This window comes from Pinus tabuliformis, chromosome 5_2 (assembly GCF_031772625.1).
Source record: "Pinus tabuliformis cultivar Carrire ecotype Pingquan chromosome 5_2, CPIR1, whole genome shotgun sequence".
Taxonomy (NCBI): domain Eukaryota; kingdom Viridiplantae; phylum Streptophyta; class Pinopsida; order Pinales; family Pinaceae; genus Pinus; species Pinus tabuliformis.
In genome coordinates, this window is record NC_142306.1 from 1,092,884,533 (window position 1) to 1,092,890,532 (window position 6,000).

Consider the following 6,000-nt stretch of genomic DNA (forward strand, 5'->3'; position numbering starts at 1 on the left):
CAAGAGAGACATAGATATATGTGGTTCACCCAGTTTGGGCTACGTCCACCCTGAAAAGCCAGTCCTTCCTTTCTATTATCCAGCAAAATGAAGAGACACAACCTACAACAAATCCGCTGTAATATCCTCTGTTTTCTCTCACAGTCTCACCTCTCTATTTCTCGCTCACAGAATACACATCTATTTCACAGCCTCAAATACAATACCCTCATACAAAGAGAGGGGTTTCCTTCTAGGGCAAAAAACCCTAAACTAAACATAATTTCTACCGTCAAATCATCTGCCTAATGAACGGCCCAGATTGACTAGAAATTACTATACTTTTACAAGGCAATTTTACATTTGTTTTTAGCTTCGGGGGCGCTGCCCCCGAGCCCCCGCCGGGGGACCTCTGGCCCCTGGACCCCCCAGTCGGGGGGGATCAACCCCCGCAGGGGGGACAAGTCCCCCCCGCGTGGAGGGGTGTATAAGACTTCCTGGGGTATGCATCCGGTTGAAACAAAGACCTTTGAACAATCATGCTCCACACACAACAATCTCCCACTTGGAGAATGATTGTAGCAACTCCACTACTGCTTCATTTGCTGGAAAATGACTCCTCTTTGGACCTGGTTGTTTTTCATCTTCATCGTCATCCTTGAAGACCAATTGAAACTGAGCATGTTCTCGGTTTCTCCCTAGTTACAACTTTTGTTAGCATATCTGCAGGATTCTTGCTAGTGTGTATCTTTTCCAGCTTCAACTCTCCATCTTCTAACACTGATCGTATGAAATGGTACTTGAGCTGTATGTGTTTAGTCCTGGAATGAAATGTTGGGTTCTTTGCAAGATGAATGGCACTCTGACTATCACTATATAATGTGCCCATATCATGCTCCTTACCCAATTCACCCATAAGCCTTTGTAACCAAATCATTTCTTTACTAGCCTCTATAGCAGCAACATACTCTGCTTCTGTTGTTGAAAGTGCAACAACACTTTGGATTTTTGAAACCCAGCTGACAGTTGTTCCTCCAATAGTAAATACATATCCTGTAGTGATCCTCCTGTTATCTCTGTCACCTTCCATATCTGCATCAACATATCCTTGTAGGGAGATGTTTGAACCACCAAAGCATAATGCTTTATTTGTGGTACCTTTCAAATATCTGAGAATCCATTTCACTGCCATCCAATGTTCCTTTCCTGGATTGTTCATGTACCTGCTTACAACTCCCACTGCATGTGCAATATCAGGCCTTGTGCAGACCATTGCATACATTAAGCTTCCAACTGCTGATGCATATGGAACTTTAGACATATAATCCATGTCTTCTTGGATCTTTGGGCACATTTCCTTGCTAAGTTTGAAATGGCTAGCAAAAGGTGTACTAACTGGTTTTGCATTGTGCATGTTAAATCTTTTCAACACCTTTTGTATGTACTCATTCTGAGACAATGTTAATTTACGATTTTTCCTGTCTCTAGTTATTCTCATACCAAGGATTTGTTTTGCAGCTCCCAAATCATTCATTACAAATGAATTTGCCAATTTTCTTTTGAGAACATTTATTTCCTGCATGTTAGATCCTGCAACAAGCATGTCATCTACATACAATAACAATATAATATAGCTGCCATCATTTTGCTTTTTCAAATAAACACAATGATCAGAGTGACATCTAGTATAACCTTGTTCAGACATAAACTTGTTAAATTTTAGATACCACTGCCTTGGAGCCTTTTTTAAGCCATACAAGCTCTTCTTCAACCTGCACACTAGTTTCTCCTTCCCTTTCACCTCATATCCTTGTGGCTGCTGCATATATATCTCTTCCTCCAAATCCCCATGGAGAAAGGTTGTCTTTACATCTAACTGCTCAAGATGCAAATCTTCAGCTGCTACAAGACTTAAAATGGTTCTGATTGAAGTCATTTTAACAACAGGAGAAAATATTTCATCAAAATCAATACCTTTCTTCTGTGCAAACCCCTTCACCACAAGTCTAGCTTTATACCCCTGTTTTCCTCCATCTTCTTCCTTTAGCCTGTAAACCCATTTATACTTCAATGTAGTTTTTCCTACAGGCAACCTGACTAAATCCCAAGTCTGGTTATGCATTAAGGAGTCCATCTCTTCTTCCATGGCTACCTCCCACTTCTTCCTGCTTTCAACCTGCATTGCTTCTTCATAACATTCGGGTTCACCGGAATCAGTCAACAATAAATAATATAATGAAGGAGAGTATCGTTCAGGGGGTATACTTATCCTGGTAGATCTTCTAACACCACTTTCAGGTGTTTGGGGTGTCTATTGTTGTTGTGGTGGTTGTTGTTGTTGTGGTTGTTGATTATTATTATTTTCATGCACCTTTCCTTTTTTAGTGATTTCATCAAGAACTGCATATTCCTTGTTTTCCTTTTCTTGTTTCTTTTCCTGCAACTGATTCTTATAAAAGACCTTTTCATTGAATATTACATCTCTGCTCCTAATGATTTTGTGATTTTCGTAATCATATAAGCGATAACCAAAATCATTAACACCATATCCAATAAAGGTACATTTCTTTGACTTTGCCTCAAGCTTTGTTCTTTTCTCTTTATCAATATGGACAAAGGCCTCACAACCAAAAGGCTTTAAAATAGAGTAGTTTACCTTTTTACCTGTCCATGCTTCCTCTGGAACACCACCATCCAAGGAACTTGAAGGCCCTCTATTTATTAGATAAACAGCAGTATCTACAGCATCTGCCCAAAACTGTACAGGCAATCCTGCATGCAATTTCATGCACCTTACACACTCCATGATTGTTCTATTCATCCTTTCTGACACACCATTTTCTTGTGGTGTTCTTGGAAGTGTCTTCTCTCTGCGAATTCCATGCTCTGAACAGTACCTATCAAACTCTTTGCTGCAATATTCACCTCCATTGTCTGATCTAAGACACTTCAATTTCTTTCCTGTCTCAATCTCAACCAAAGCTTTCCATTTCTTGAAAGTATCAAATACATCATATTTATTATTAATACAATAAATCCAATATTTTCTAGTTGCATCATCAATAAAAGTAACATAATAATGAGAGCCACCGAGAGATGATACCTGAGCAGGTCCCCATACATCTGTATGCACAAGCTCTAATTTTTCATTATTCTTTTCTTTCCCAACTCTGAGAAATCTGACTCTCTTCTGTTTTCCATAAATGCAATTCTCACAGAAGTCCAAATCAACATTCTTTAAACCCGGCAACAAATTCCTTGAGTGAAGAATCTTCATCCCCTTTTCACTCATGTGTCCGAGCCTATGATGCCATAACGCTGCATCTGCTCCTTTGGAAGTTAAAGCATTAACAGAGTTAGAAATACCATTGCATAAATACAATGTACCAACCTTTTCGCCTTTTGCTATTACCAGGGCTCCTTTGGTGACCTTCCAAGCTTTATCTGTGAAAGTTGTCACACAACCTTCACCGCCTAACTGCCCTCTTGAAATCAGATTTTTCTTTAGATCTGGAACATGCCTTACCTCCTTTAATAGCCATTGGTTTCCATTCTGCTGTTTTACAAGAACCTTACCCATTCCAACGGTTTTACAGGGTTTATCATCACCCAGACGAACTTGTCCAAAATCTCCTTGAACATAGTCATGAAAGTATTTCTTATCAGGTGTGGCATGGAATGAAGCCCCTGAATCTACCACCCAGGAATCAGTAATATTTTCTAAAGAAAGAATCAAAGCATCTTGTAACACCTCACCTGTCACATTTTCTTCATGATTGTTTTCTTGTTGTGCATCTCCTTCTTTTCCCTTCTGAGATCTACAGTCTTTCTTTAAGTGTCCTTTCTTTCCACATTTCCAGCACACTATCCCCGATCTGGACTTGGATCCACCTTTCCTTGATTTACTACGATATCCTGAGCTCTTTCCTCTTTCCATTTTTCTTCCTCTAGACTCTGCACTCAAAGCATTTCCCGATGTCTCACCGGAGCTTTTCCGTCGCATTTCCTCGCTAAGGATAGCACCGACAACATCATCAAACTTTAAAGTACTAGATCCAGAAACGGAGTTACTAATGGCCATTACCAAACCATTCCAACTTTCTAGTAATGAGCACAAGAATAACAGAGCTCTAACTTCATCATCAAAGTTTACCCCTACAGAACTTAACTGACTTGTAACAATATTAAAATCATTTAAGTGGTTTGCAACAGATCCACCTTTCGACATATTCATATTAAATAACCGTTTCATAAGAAATACCTTGTTTGAGGCCGAGGGTTTTTCATATAGTTTCGACAACGTCTGCATCAAACCCTCTATCGTGGTTTCCTTCGAAATGTTGAAGGCGACTGATGCAGCAAGGCACAACCGTATTGTTCCGAGTGCCTTTCTATCGAGAAGGTTCCATTCTTCGTCTTTCATACCCGGCGGCATCTTTGTTTTTCCGCCTAATGGTAGGTATAGATCTTTCTGATACAGATAAACTTCCATCTGCATCTTACACAGCGAGAAGTTTTGGCCATTAAATTTCTCGACCCTAAACTTACCATCTTCCGCCATTGCTCCCACTCGAACCAGGAACCCTTCTTTCCTGCGCGTTTATCAGCCAAATAGACCTTCGGCTCTGATACCAGTTGTTAGAAAATTATATATTACGGAGCAATGGAACACATAAAATATTGCATAAATATAAACACACAAAACACACAAAACAAGAGAGACACAGATATACGTGGTTCACCTAGTTTGGGCTACATCCACCCCGAACAGCCAGTCCTTCCTTTCTATTATCCAGCAATATGAAGAGACACAACCTACAGCAAATCCGCTGTAATATCCTCTGTTTTCTCTCACAGTCTCACCTCTCTGTTTCTCGCTCACAGAATACACATCTATTTCACAGCCTCAAATACAATATCCTCATACAAAGAGAGGGGTTGCCTTCTAGGGCAAAAAACCCTAAACTAAACATAAGTTCTACCGTCAGATCATCCGCCTAATGAACGGCCCAGATTGACTAGAAATTACTATACTTTTACAAGGAAATTTTACATTTGTTTTTAGCTTCGGGGGCGCTGCCCCAGAGCACCCGCCGAGGGACCGCTGGCCCTCGGACCCCCCAGCCGGGGGGGGGACAAGTCCCCCCCGCGTGGAGGGGTGTACAAGACTTCCTGGGGTATACATTTGGCTGAAAAAAAGACCTTTGAACAATCATGCTCCACACACAACAAGCTCTAGGCTGTAAGGTTAGACAAGCTTGTGTTGGTTTAGCTGTGAATGCTCACAAGATAAAATCTCAAATTAGGAGAAATAGAGTTTCCTAGCTATAAATTCTATGGTTGAAGAAATGTACAGAGACTTTAGAAAGCAAAAGGTGGAAGATGCATCGGGCTCTAAGTAAGAGAAAGAAGAAGATGAGTCTCACTTCCATGACAACTCCAAAGGAAAGGGGAAAGAGGAATGCTTTCTCACACCTCCTAATAGCCCTGTGCATAATAAGAAAGCATATTTGATTAAGTTAGATGTTAAATTTGATTTGCCTATATATGATGGAGAGCTAAATGCTGAAAAGTTGGACAATTGGATTAGACAAATTCATGTGTATTGCAGGGTACAAAACATAAACTCAGACAAGAGTAAGATTCAGCTGGCAAACCTACACCTAGGAGGCACTGCCTTGGTTTGGTGGGAACGCAGAACCCAAGCTGATATGAAAAGATATGGCAAGACCCTCTCTATCTGGATTGAATTTGTTGCTGCAATCAAAAATCAGTTCTATCCATTGGCCTACATGCAACAAGCCATGATGAGTTGGAAAACTCTACAACAGTTGAAAGGGCAAAGTGTGCAAGGGTATACTCAAGAATTCAGAAAGAGAGCATTGATGTTGGGTATCTCACTAGACTCACCAGAGACTCTTTTGAATTACATTGGTGGTCTACACAACTACATGAGGCATACCATCCTCATATTTAATCCCACTAGTATAGATGAGGTATCTACACAAGCTACTCATCTAG